Source organism: Scyliorhinus torazame, chromosome 12, assembly GCF_047496885.1.
Source record: "Scyliorhinus torazame isolate Kashiwa2021f chromosome 12, sScyTor2.1, whole genome shotgun sequence".
NCBI lineage: Eukaryota > Metazoa > Chordata > Chondrichthyes > Carcharhiniformes > Scyliorhinidae > Scyliorhinus > Scyliorhinus torazame.
The window spans coordinates 211,302,293-211,316,926 of NC_092718.1; the positions used below are offsets into that span (position 1 = coordinate 211,302,293).

At 45.8% G+C, this 14,634-nt stretch overlaps 1 protein-coding gene across 4 annotated transcripts in view; it reads right to left on the bottom strand.

The window, feature by feature from the left end:
* Window positions 1-14,634, bottom strand: part of ulk2 (unc-51 like autophagy activating kinase 2) — a 130,129-nt gene that overhangs the window by 115,027 nt on the left and 468 nt on the right. The window lies entirely within an intron of this gene.

A 14,634-nucleotide genomic window follows, 5' to 3' on the forward strand; every position in this document is an offset into this window, starting at 1 on the left:
TCACTGTCTTCAGGTGATGTCCCGGAGGACTGGAGAATAGCCAATGTTGTTCCTCTGTTTAAGAAGGGTAGCAAGGATAATCCAGGGAACTACAGGCTGGTGAGCCTTACTTCAGTGGTAGGGAAATTACTGGAGAGAATTCTTCGAGACAGGATCTACTCCCATTTAGAAGCAAATGGACGTATTAGTGAGAGGCAGCATGGTTTTGTGAAGGGGAGGTCGTGTCTCACTAACTTGATAGAGCTTTTCGAGGAGGTCACAAAGATGATTGATGCAGGTAGGGCAGTGGATGTTGTCTGTACGGACTTCAGTAAGGCCTTTGACAAGGTCCCTTATGGTAGACTAGTACAAAAGGTGAAGTCACATGGGATCGAGCTGGCAAGGTGGATACAGAACTGGCTAGGTCATAGAAGGCAGAGAGTAGCAATGGAAGGATGCTTTTCTAATTGGAGGGCTGTGACCAGTGGTGTTCCGCAGGGATCAGTGCTGGACCTTTGCTGTTTGTAGTATATATAAATGATTTGGAGGAAAATGTAACTGGTCTGATTAGTAAGTTTGCAGACGACACAAAGGTTAATGGAATTGCGGATAGCGATGAGGTCTGTCTGAGGATACAGCAGGATTTAGATTGTTTGGAGACATGGGCGGAGAGATGGCAGATGGAGTTTAATCCGGACAAATGTGAGGTAATGCATTTTGGAAGGTCTAATGCAGGTAGGGAATATATAGTGAATGGTAGAACCCTCAAGAGTATTGAAAGTCAGAGAGATCTAGGAATACAGGTCCACAGGTCACTGAAAGGGGCAACACAGGTGGAGAAGGTAGTCAAGAAGGCATACGGCATGCTTGCCTTCATTGGCCGGGGCATTGAGTATAAGAATTGGCAAGTCATGTTGCAGCTGTATAGAACCTTAGTTAGGCCACACTTGGAGGATAGTGTTCAATTCTGGTCTCCACACTACCAGAAGGATGTGGAGGCTTTAGAGAGGGTGCAGAAGAGATTTACCAGAATGTTGCCTGGTATGGAGGGCATTAGCTATGAGGAGCGGTTGAATAAACTCAGTTTGTTCTCACTGGAACGACGGAGGTTGAGGGGCAACCTGATAGAGGTCTACAAAATTATGAGGGGCATAGACAGAGTGGATAGTCAGAGGCTTTTCCCCAGGGTAGAGGGGTCAATTACTAGGGGGCATAGGTTTAAGGTGAGAGGGGCAAGGTTTAAAGGAGATGTGCGAGGTAAGTTTTTTCACGCAGAGGGTAGTGGGTGCCTGGAACCTGCTACCGGAGGAGGTGGTGGAAGCAGGGACGATAGTGACATTTAAGGGGCATCTTGACAAATACATGAATAGGATGGGAATAGAGGGATACGGACCCAGGAAGTGTAGAAGATTGTAGTTAGTCGGGCAGCATGGTCGGCACGGGCTTGGAGGGCCGAAGGGTCTGTTCCTGTGCTGTACATTTCTTTGTTCTTGTTTGATTCGTGATGGTAAGTGTCCATTGGGACATAATTTCCCCCCCATAAAAACAAAAACCCTCAATTTATCAATGATCAAAAATCAAGGCTGACACTCCAGTGCAGCACTGAGCACTCACTACCTGTCTTTTGGGTCAGTTGTTTAAAACCGAGGCTCCATGTGCCTGCTTGGGTGGATGGTTAAAAAAAAAATCCCAATACAGTATTTCATAGAGTACGGAAGTTATTCTCAGTGTACTAGCCAATATATATCCCCCAACCAGCATCACAAAAATAGATGATCTGATTATCACATTGTTGTTAGTGAGAGTTTAAATTAGTTGCCTGGTTTCCCACATTCCAATAGTGATTACATTTCAAAAAGTGCTTTATGGATTGTAAAGTGCTTTGAGATGTCTGATGGTCATTGAATGCGTGTAAATACAAGTCTTTCTTTTTTTGCCTTGTTTTTTATAAACGATACATCTTTACAGCGGTATTCCACGTTTCTGAGGAAAGCAGAGCACAACAAACCACAACCAGTTTAAAATCAGGTAACAAGAACAAAGTTGCCTATCATGCAAGGCTGTGTCTAACAAAGGCACAACCTTTTTCATTCTCTGCCCAAAATATTTCAAATGCAAAATTGCTTATTCAGTCAATGCAACATTTCCATTTTCACACCATAATCTTCTGAAGTTTCCCATCAGTGTAATTCAGTCATAGAGATATTTAGATGCTCTCTCAAATAACCAATTGAGCCCGCCAAAGAACAAATCGTGCATCCAATTGAGCCATTTTCATCGCTGTCTGGGGGTTACGATATTGCACAACTCCAAATCCCGTGAATGGGTTCAATTCAATTCAATAGAAATTGGCTAGCATTGTTCTTTCTTTGCTGAAAGCCATGTCTGAAAACAAGATGATACTTCTGCTGTGACAGTTTGTATGGATTAATATGAAAACTGCTATACACGGCATTAGTCATTCAACCATGCTGTTGGTGAAGAGAAATGAAGATAGGAGAACATAATTCTGATGTGCCAGGAAATGTTTTGCAGACCATGACCTGTAGGCAATTACATTGCATTCAATCTAGGAAAAAGTGAAACTACATTGAGAGCTTTATAAACTCAAATCTCCATTATCCTGAAGCAGAAATAAAAATTCTACTTTCTGCACTAGCCGGCTTTCAAACTTATACACAATAGAAATGTGACCTAACCAATTAGGTTATATCATAACTCAAACGGTGTCACAGTGGTTAGCACATTAGCGACCCGGGTTCAATTCCAGTCTTGGGTAACTGTGTGGCGTTTGCACTTTCTCCCCGTGTCTGCGTGGGTTTCCTTCGGGTGCTCTGGTTTCCTTCCAGTCCAAAGACGTGCAGGCTAGGTGGATTGGCCATGCTAAATTGCCCCTTAGCGTACAGGTTAGGTGGGGTTACGGAAATTGAACAGGGGAATGGGTCTAGATAGGGTGGTCTTCCAGAGGGTCGATGCAGGCTCAATGGGCCGAATGGCCTCCTTCTGCACTGTAGAGATTCTGATTTTAAAACCCCAGAAGTAGAATATTATTTAAATGAAGAGAGGCTACAGAATGCTGCAATACAGAGGGATTTGTAAACCGAATGTTGCTCGTTATTGCAAGGGTAATGGAGTACAAAAGTAGGAAGGTTTGTTACAACTGTACAGGACATTGGTGAGACCACACCTGGAGTACTGTTTTAGTTACCTTACTTATGGAGGGGCACACTTGCATTAGAAGTAATTCAAAGAAGGTTCACGAGGCTGATTTCTGGGATGACACAAGGTTGGGCCTATACTCATTGGAGTGACCTACTGAAATATATACGGTTCTATGGAGACTTGACAGGGTGGATGCGGAGAGGATTTTCACCCTCGTGGGAGAATTGAGAACTAAGGGGCTCAGTTTCAGAATAAGGGGCCTCCTATTTAAGATGGAAGGGGAATTTCATTTCACAGAGGGTCATTAATGCGACTGGATAATTTAACATAGTAAAGTGAAGGGCGGCACAGTGGTTAGCACTGCTGCCTCACGGCGCCGAGGACCCAGGTTCGATCCCGGCCCCAGGTTACTGTCCATGTGGAGTTTGCACATTCTCCCCGTGTCTGCGTGAGTTTCACCCCCACAACCCAAAGATGTGCAGGATAGGTGGATTGGCCAGGCTATATTGGGAAAAAAGGAATTGGGTACTTTAAATTAAAATATATATATAATATATATATATATTGACAAGAGAGCCTAGGGTTATGGTGGGCAAACAGAAAAGTGAACTGAGCATGATCTACTGAACGGCAGAGCAGGCTTGAGGGGCCGAATGGACTCCTCCTGCTCCTATTTCATATATTCTTAAAATATTGGAAACACGTGGCAATCCAGACAGAATCTGTGGCGAGAACCGGTGTGTGAATTCTTCTGGTGTGGACCCTTCCTTAAAATATTTCTGACAAGGGCCTACACCCAAAATATTTAAATTCATCCATTTGGTCCAAAGATTCTGCCAGATTTGCTATGTGTTTCCTACTTTACAATGGTGACTGCTCTTCAAAAGTACCTTAGGATCTCCTGAGGTTTTGAAAGGTGCAATATAAATACACCTGCTGTTTTTTTCATTTTTAATCTAAATTTCAGTGCTGCAAGTCACTTTCACAAATCCAGCAGCATCAACAGAAAAAAATGAACCTGCATTTGCAGAACACAACCATTCTCACATGCTAGAGTTAATCATGAAGCTCCTCACAACCAATCGATTGCTTCTGAAGTGGAGTGACTGTGTATCGGTAAAAAGTGGTGCAGGTTTGCATACCAACTCCCAAAGACTACAATGGAGGTGAAGAATTAGTTAATCTTCCTTTGGTGACATTAGTCAAGTTGACTGTTGGCCAGGACACTTGGGAGAAGAACTTGCTCGTCTTCAAAAAGTACTCTAGGATCTTTTACATCTATCCGAGCAACCTAATAGACAGGACATTGGTTTAAGTCTTAAATGAAAAGACAGTAATCCACTTCCTCAATTCTCCAACATGTTCATCTGGATGTATTCAAGACCTGTGGAAACCCTCAAACCTTCTCACTCGGGAGGCAAGAATGTAACTAAGTGGGTCAAACTGATAAAAGCCCTCCTTTGATGGAGTTTAGACATACCTTTCTGCGGAGTAATTTTGATAAAGGGTGAATTGCACACAATTCAAGACACCAATGTTCGAAAGAAGAGAAGATTATTTTGATTGTAAATGTAAGTCAGCTCCACTGATAATTCTTTCCTTACTCAGTAATTGAAACTATTCAGACTCAAAAGGTTACAGGTCCAATAGGCTAGCTGCATAGAGTCAGTTGAACACAGTCACTATGATAGCACTGCTGCCACAACTTGCCTCAGTGCCCAGATTTCATGCTCCTTATCCATCAAACGACATGAGCAGAGTTTGGTAACCTCCACAACAAGCTTAGTGACACACTGTCACAGTTCACACATGAATAATGGCCACACAGAACAAATGTCAAACTAGCTAAATATAGAAACAAACTTCAGCAAATACCTGGAGGAAAAGGCAGTCGAGAAAAAGAGAAAGAAATGTAAAAGTACAACTTGTGGAATGGCAGATATGTTGTTCGAATTAGAAACTTAATATTGTATTAAACGGTCTGTGTGTTTGGATTGGAGGTAAGAAAATTTAAATATAATGCAGTATCAACTACAAAATTTAAACAGGTCATAAAGTGGAAAGCTGCCAAAAATTTTCAAACGAATTTAAAGATTAAACATTTGAGAATAGCCAGGGACCCCGGTTCAATTCGGTTGACTGTGTGGACTTTCTCCCTGTGGTCTGCGTGGTTTCCTCCGGGTGGTCTGCGTGGTTTCCTCTGGGTGGTCTGCGTGGTTTCCTCCGGGTGCCCCGATTTCCTCCCACAAGTCCAAAGACGTGCAGGTTAGGTGGATTGGACATGGATCAATTGCCCCTTAAGGTGAAGTTACAGGGCAGGAGGTAGGGTGGTCTTTCAAGGGGTTGGTGCAGACTCGATGTGCCCAATGGCCTCTTTTTGTACTGCAGAGATTCTACGACTCTATGAATGAGTGTAATCGATTCAACCAGAAAAGACAATTTACCTGTAACAGGTCACACACATAAACTTACATATGCAAACACTCAGCCAGCCTGCTTCCTGACATGTTTCAACCAATAGCAACAGTTGTTAAGAGGACATTCCAGGCCTGCTCCTTCCCTTCTCGGAGAATCTGTCTTATAATTTCTCAACTGTCTCCTTTTTTCCTGATGGAATCAGGTATTTGCTATGTGTCAGTGGTGTATACATTGACTCACCAATAAGGTTTAGAATGAGGCTTCATATTAGAGCCCTGCCTATATTTAAATTCCAGGTTAAAGTCCAAAAGGTTTGTTTGGAGTCACTAGCTTTCGGAGGGCAGCTCGCCTGGTGTTGTAAGACTTCTTACTGTGCCCACACTAGTCCAGCATCTCCACATTATATTTAAATTGTCTTGTTTCCTCCAGCTTTTAACATGGATGTTGGATAAACAGTGTGCCCAAAAGACTGGGCCAGTTTTACCTCACAGGGGCTCAGCTCAGTAACGAGGGATCGCCAGCGTTGGTAGTTTTGCAAGGGATGACAAGAAATAGCATCAAAACATGGGCGGTCAACACCGAAACACAGCTCAGGGCAGAAGAAAAGTTTAGAAATGAAATCATGCAGGCATCATCCTTCCCACTCCTGCCACTAAGGGGGATCCAGGATAGGATCGTGTCTGGGGGATGGGTGGGGGCGGAGGAGACGCAGACGGAGGAGCTGAAGCGTAAGTGGGAGGAGGAGCTTTGGGGTGAGATGGCTTATGGGCGGACGCGTTGAGCAGTGTCAAAGCGACTGCAACATGTGACAGGCTCAGCTTGATCCAATTCAAGGTGGTCCACCGGATGAGCAGATTTGTTGGGGTGGAGGACAGGTGTGTAAAATGTGCGAACCATGTCCACATGTTCTGGGCGTGTTCAAAACTTAGGGGATATTGGCAGGGGTTTGCAGACGTCATGTCCAGAGTATTGAAAACAAGTGTGGCAATGAGTCCAGAGGTGGCGATTTTCGGGGTGTCGGAAGATCCGGGAATCCAGGAGGAGAAAGAGGCAGATGTTCTGGCCTTTGCTTCCCTGGTAGCCCGGAGACGGATACAGTTAGCTTGGAGGGACTCGAAGCCCCCGAAGTCGGAGACCTGGTTAACTGACATGGCTAGCTTTCTCAGCCTAGAGAAGATTAAGTTCGCCTTGAGAGGGTCGCTGTTAGGGTTCACCCGGAGGTGGCAACCATTCATCGACTTCTTCGTGGAGAATTGTCAGCAGGGCGGGGGGTTAGGCTAGCGAAGAATAGGGGGTCAAATAGGTGGGTGTCGGAGGGATGGGAGTCGGTGATTGCACTATGTTTGTTGCTCTTTGTACATTGTTTTTTTTTATACTGTTGCTGTTTGTAATGCCAAAAATACCTCATTAAAATTGTTTATTAAAAAAAGAAACGAAATCATATAGTCAGAAGTGGAAGGGTGCACCCTACCCATGCACACAGCCTGTGTTCAATCACATGAACAATGTGGAAAAAGTGAGAGTTTTTAAAATGAAAGCAACAGACTAAAACAGAACAAGTGGATTTTCCAGCTCTAAGGATCACAGCAATGTGAGAAAGAACTAGAACATAGAATTTACAGAAAGGCCGCTTCATAGAATCATAGAATTTACAGTGCAGAAGGAGGCCATTCAGCCTATCGGGTCTGCACCGGCCCTTGGAAAGAGCACCCTACTCAAGCCCCACACCTCCACCCTATCCCCGTAACCCAATAACCCCACCTAACCTTTTTGAACACGAAGGACAATTTATCATGGCCAATCCATCTAACCTGCACATCTTTGGCCTGTGGGAGGAAACCGGAGCACCCGGAGGAAACCCACGCACACACGGGGAGAACGTGCAGACTCCGCACATAGTGGCCCAAGCCCGGAATCGAACCTGGGATCCTGGAGCTGTGAAGCAACTGTGCTAACCATTGTGCTACCCCTATGGCACATTCCAGCTAATCGGCAGGTTAGGCCAGACCTTGCTTTTGCTGGATATCGGAGGCAAGAAAGAGACGTTTTAAAAATGCAGCCAAAACCCCAATTGAAGTTTGGTAACTAGAACGTTAGGCTTCAATAGGCTAAACGGTTTTTATTTTCCCCCTGACTTTTCTCACATTACTGATTCACTGTGCTGTAGAGCAGCACTTGAATTATACTACAAATGAGGATTCAGTATGTTATGCTTATCCAAAATCTAATCTGTAACAATTAATCTGTTGACTGATGTAAAAGCACAGTTCGACTAGTTTACTACAATTTAAACTAAGTTTCAACAATGCTGTGAAATAATTTGCCATCTATTTACCACAACAAAGCTGGTGTTAAATCAGTATTGGGAATCAGCCAGCTAGGGGTGGTAAATATTGAATATTGCACAGCAGAGCACAGCAATGCCAGACTGACCTTCAAGTGACACCCTCTCCAGACTCCACTTCTTTTCTTAAACCACGGATTTCAACAAATTCATCAACAGCTCACAAAACCCATGACAAAAGTGGCTGTACACGGTCACCAGGAGAAAGGAAGCTGAACCTTCAAGAGGTAGAAGCACTCACTGACCTTTGCTTCTGGCACAGTGGATCCTATTCTTCCGCATCTGCCCCAGTTACATGGCTGATCACCACCACCACCAAAACAGTTTGATTCAGTGACTTTAGTACTTCCTAATAGGGATGTTTATTAATAACAGTCAATTATCAATAACTTGGCGTACTGATGCAGCTCAACTCCCTAGACTGACTCCAGCATTCCAGGACTTCACAGCACAATGCATTGAAAGAAAAACTACATGTTACTGAAATTATGCCCTTAGAAAATAGCAATGCTTAGAGAAGTCAACTTTGGAAAAGTAATTGTACAGGAGAGGAGAATTAAGTTATACTGCACTGACTACAACGGAAGGCTCCAGTTACATTTCCTTTGCCCCCACCAAATTGATCTTGCAACTGAACTGCAACATTGACAGATCATAAGCAAATCTGTCCATGCTATTTGAAATCTGAATCCCACCAGATCCTTTACACAGCACTCAAAAAGGTAACTGGACTCGACAGGGTTCAGTTCTGAAGAGCAGCATTTTAATGGTACGAAGCAGCGCACCAATGGTCACGCCAGCAGCAGCGGCGAGCGGTCACGCCAGCAGCAGCGCGCGAGCGGTCACGCCAGCAGCAGCGCGCGAGCGGTCACGCCAGCAGCAGCGCGCGAGCGGTCACACCAGCAGCAGCGCGCGAGCGGTCACGCCAGCAGCAGCGCGCGAGCGGTCACGCCAGCAGCAGCGCGCGAGCGGTCACGCCAGCAGCAGCGCGCGAGCGGTCACGCCAGCAGCAGCGCGCGAGCGGTCACGCCAGCAGCAGCGCGCGAGCGGTCACGCCAGCAGCAGCGCGCGAGCGGTCACGCCAGCAGCAGCGCGCGAGCGGTCACGCCAGCAGCAGCGCGCGAGCGGTCACGCCAGCAGCAGCGCGCGAGCGGTCACGCCAGCAGCAGCGCGCGAGCGGTCACGCCAGCAGCAGCGCGCGAGCGGTCACGCCAGCAGCAGCGCGCGAGCGGTCACGCCAGCAGCAGCGCGCGAGCGGTCACGCCAGCAGCAGCGCGCGAGCGGTCACGCCAGCAGCAGCGCGCGAGCGGTCACGCCAGCAGCAGCGCGCGAGCGGTCACGCCAGCAGCAGCGCGCGAGCGGTCACGCCAGCAGCAGCGCGCGAGCGGTCACGCCAGCAGCAGCGCGCGAGCGGTCACGCCAGCAGCAGCGCGCGAGCGGTCACGCCAGCAGCAGCGCGCGAGCGGTCACGCCAGCAGCAGCGCGCGAGCGGTCACGCCAGCAGCAGCGCGCGAGCGGTCACGCCAGCAGCAGCGCGCGAGCGGTCACGCCAGCAGCAGCGCGCGAGCGGTCACGCCAGCAGCAGCGCGCGAGCGGTCACGCCAGCAGCAGCGCGCGAGCGGTCACGCCAGCAGCAGCGCGCGAGCGGTCACGCCAGCAGCAGCGCGCGAGCGGTCACGCCAGCAGCAGCGCGCGAGCGGTCACGCCAGCAGCAGCGCGCGAGCGGTCACGCCAGCAGCAGCGCGCGAGCGGTCACACCAGCAGCAGCGCGCAAGCGGTCACGCCAGCAGCAGCGCGCGAGCGGTCACGCCAGCAGCAGCGCGCGAGCGGTCACACCAGCAGCAGCGCGTGAGCGGTCACACCAGCAGCAGCGCGCAAGCGGTCACACCAGCAGCAGCGCGTGAGCGGTCACACCACCAGCAGCGCGCAAGTGGTCACGCCAGCATCAAGGACATCATGGCAAGAATCAGCATTGTTGATCCAAAATGACCAATACTCTCCAATAAACCCACAATGGCTAAACCAAGACCAATTACTTTGATGTCAGATTTTCTCCTTCTGGACAAATCCCATGAAGAAAAAGATTGTGCCAGTTTGTGCAGTATTTTATTAAATAGCTTTTCTGTGCAGTTACTGAAGCAAAGGAGCAAAAATCAAGGTCTGCAGCAGCAGGAATGAAGCCCCAAGTCAAATCTCTAGTTATCTCTACCCCGATTAACAGGGGTGGATGACAATACGGGAAAGAAAGCCATTTTACGAATGGGAAGCCGCACTTTGTTTTGCAAGGAAGTGAATCCCTTCATTGCCCTTCGAATGGGTTGACGATCGTTAAAACATATACTGGGAATCATATGGCGAGACTCTCAAAAATCAGCTCGGCGGCTCAACTGGTACCACATTTTCCTCGAGTGAGGAGGTTATGGGCTCAAGCTCCACACCAGGAATCAGATACATACTTAAGCCAAGCTGACATTGGAGTATCATACTGAGGGAGTGCTGCATTGCCAGGGGTAGTGTGTCTTGGAAAGGATCCTAAATCAAGGCTCCAGCCGTCTGATCTTCAGGTGGACACAAAAGAACCCTGAAACAATCAATCAGAACAGAGTTCTACCAAAATCCAGGCAAAACAGTGTTAAATGTTCAACCATCTAACTTGCTGTTTATGACATTTTACATGCATACACGCCATAAATGTGACGGATTTTCAATATCCTGGAGATACCATAGGAGGCAACTAACTGTCTTCTGTCTGGCATCTTTCCACCACTATGGGACAGATCTCATGTGCATATTCCACTATTCACTAGTCAGGTTCATTATGCACCAACTCACGGGACACCTTACCATAAAATCCTTGCAGACCTTGTCAGAATAATGTTAATTTTACATAAACTCTATAATCATTACTCTATTGTAAACGTTTACTTAAGTATCCCTTTAAAATAAAAATGAATCTGAACACAGCTAAGGAACACATTGCAATCGTAGTACACCATTTACACTAGAAGCCAAAGTACAGTTCTAGTTCTGCCCAAACAAAGAGAAATTTAATGATTTGACATCCTGCACTATTCTTACATGCTTAACACATGCTGACAGTAACATTAGCAGACTGATGCCTTTCGGCCTTTTGTTGAGAAACGGACATTGTTGTTGAAACAAATCCAAAATTGGGATCTCCAATAACTTGAATGGATAAACCCATGATTTGTGTAGCTAGAGGCAGCACGGTAGCACTGTTGCTTCACAGCTCCAGGGTCCCAGGTTCGATTCCCACTTGGGTCACTGTCTGTACGGAATCTGCACATTGTGTGTGTGTCTGCGTGGGTTTCCTCCGGGTGCTCCATTTGCCTCCCATACGTCCCGAAAGATGTGCTGTTAGATAATTTGAACATTCCCTGTGGCGTGCTGGTTTAGCACAGTTGGCTAAATTGCTGGCTTATAATACAGAACAATGCCAGCAGCACGGTTCAATTCCCGTACCGGCCTCCCCAAACAGGCGCCGGAATGTGGCGACTAGGGGCTTTTCACAGTAACTTCATTGAAGCCTACTTGTGACAATAAGCGATTATTATTATTCTGAATTCTCCCTCTGTGTACCCGAACAGGCGCCGGAATGTGGTGACTAGGGGATTTTCACAGTAACTTCATTGCAGTGTTAATGTAAGCCGACTTGTGACAATAAAGATTATTATTATGGGCCATGAAGCTGCTGGCCTGCCTTGGTCGGCTTTAAAAGCCAGCGATTTAGCCCTGTGCTAAACCAGCCCCTGATCAGGCATCTGGTTACTACCCACTGTCAAGGGCCATGTAAGAACGATTATTTGTTGAGCTATCAGCGGTTACTCGTGCAATGCACATCCCAAAGTGGCAAAACTCAAGGAGAAACTAGGTCACTAATATAAAACGGCAAAAATAATTTTAAAAATCATACTCACTAGTCACTTGTATTTGGTATCACCCCCAAAATGATCAAATGGCAGGAAGTCGACACATTTGCTCAGCTCAGCACAAGTGTGACTAGATTTATTTCTGCTTTGTAGCAAAGCAGAATCTTTGCTCCCATCATCCTTAATGTAGGCTTCCACAAGTGGCAGGTACCCTCTTCTACCTCCCTCATGCCCGTGTGTCATCCATTACAGTGAATATCAGCAGGGACAATGTAACTTTACTCAATGCTTCCTCAACCAACATCTATGTACATATGTTACAGCCAGGGTGCAGTCACTTAAGTTTGCACCTCCCTGATAGTATTCAAGGGGGACAACAAAGTGACTTTGCATGGTGGGACATTCAGAGTTCCTGTCACATGCCCAAATACACATAAGATGCTAATGCTGAGTCCTGTGTGTATGGTTCTGGAAAGGCAGCCAGAAAGTAGTGATCGTGTGCGATTTACTGGAAGAACACTGAAATCCTCTCTCACAGCGACAAAAAACAGGCTATGCGATTTCTATATTCTGCAACGGTACAACATGCCCAACTACAATCCAACTGATCTACAACCACCAATGTCAAGAGGCTTGTACTTAACCATGAATTATCTCTTCAATTTTAACAATTTTTCATCTGTATCGTCTCAAGTTATGTATTGCTACACATAGAGTGGAAACTTTCACCCAGCCCACGTTAGCAAATTGTCATCTACTGGGCCTTTTTTTAATTTAATTTTTTCCATTTCAGGGCAATTTAGCATGGCCAATCCACCTACCCGGCACATCTTTGGATTGTAGGGGCAAAACCCATGCAAACACGGGGAGAATGCGCAAACTCCACACGGACAGAGCCAGGATCGAACCTGGGACCCCGGCGCGGTGAGGCAGCAGTGCTAACCACTGTGCCTCCATGCTGCCAAGCAAAGCTGCTTTTATTATAATTTAGCACTGTATATTAAAGCTGTATCATAACGTAGTGCTGTACGTTAAAGCTGTATCATAACTTAGCACTGTGCATGAAAGCTGTACCACAACTTAGTGTTGTAGATTAAAGCTGTACCATAACTTAGCACTTTACATTAAATCTGTACCATAATGTAGCGCTGTGCACTAAAGATGCACCACAATTTAGTGCTGTATATTAAAGTGTATCATAACTTAGTGCTGTACATTAAGGCTGTACCATAACTTAGCGCTGTACATTAAAGCTGTACCATAACTTAGCGCTGTACATTAAAGCTGTACCATAACTTAGCGCTGTACATTAAAACTGTACCATAACTTAGTGCTGTACCCCAACTAAGCACTGTACATTAAAGCTGTACCATAACTTAGCGCTGTACATTAAAGCTGTTTCATAACTTAGCACTGTACATTAAAACTACAACTTAGTGCTGTACATTAAAGCTGTACCATACCTTAGCGCTGTACATTAATGCCGTACTGCAACAGCAGTACATTAAAGCTGTATCATAACTTAGAACTGTACATTAAAGCTGTACCATAGCGTAGCACTGTGCATGAAAGCTGTACCACAACTTAGTGTTGTAGATTAAAGCTGTACCATAACTTAGCACTTTACATTAAATCTGTACCATAATGTAGCGCTGTGCACTAAAGATGCACCACAATTTAGTGCTGTATATTAAAGTGTATCATAACTTAGTGCTGTACATTAAGGCTGTACCATAACTTAGCGCTGTACATTAAAGCTGTACCATAACTTAGCGCTGTACATTAAAGCTGTACCATAACTTAGCGCTGTACATTAAAACTGTACCATAACTTAGTGCTGTACCCCAACTAAGCACTGTACATTAAAGCTGTACCATAACTTAGCGCTGTACATTAAAGCTGTTTCATAACTTAGCACTGTACATTAAAACTACAACTTAGTGCTGTACATTAAAGCTGTACCATACCTTAGCGCTGTACATTAATGCCGTACTGCAACAGCAGTACATTAAAGCTGTATCATAACTTAGAACTGTACATTAAAGCTGTACCATAGCGTAGCGCTGTACATTAAAGCTGTACCATAACTTAGCGCTGTACATTAAAGCTGTACCATAACTTAGCGCTGTACATTAAAGCTGTACCATAACTTAGCGCTGTACATTAAAGCTGTACCATAACTTAGCACTGTACATTAAAGCTGTACCATAACTTAGCGCTGTACATTAAAGCTGTACCATAACTTAGCGCTGTACATTAAAGCTGTACCATAACTTAGCACTGTACATTAAAGCTGTACTGTAACAGCAGTGTACATTAAAGCTGTACCATAACTTAGCACTATACATTAAAACTGTATAACTAAACACTGTACAATAAAGCTACCATGACCAAGCTGTATCATAACTTAGCACTGAACGTTGGAAGTTGTATTACCATTCAGCACTGCACATTAAAGCTGTATAACTCAGCACTGTACATTAAAGTTGCATTTATTACAATTTTGTACCAGTTAAGTCTGGGGGAAAATACCAGAAGAGCCCACAGATTTGCACACAAGAGTACAGACGACAATTCACAAATGTCTACAGAGCTTGCCAGCAACTCGAGTCGTTGGGGAGGATTTGGGGGGGATAGGGGTTCAGGAAGGGTTTGAGGGGGTTGGGGGTTTAGGAAGGGTTTGGGGAGGTAAGGGTTTAGGAAGGGTTTGGGGGGGATGGGGTTTAGGAAGGTTTTGGGGGTAGGGGTTTAGGAAGGGTTTGGGGGGGGGCAGGGGTTTAGGAAGGGTTTGGGGGGTGGGGGTTTAGGAAGGGTTTGGGGGTTAGGAAGGGTTTGGGGGTA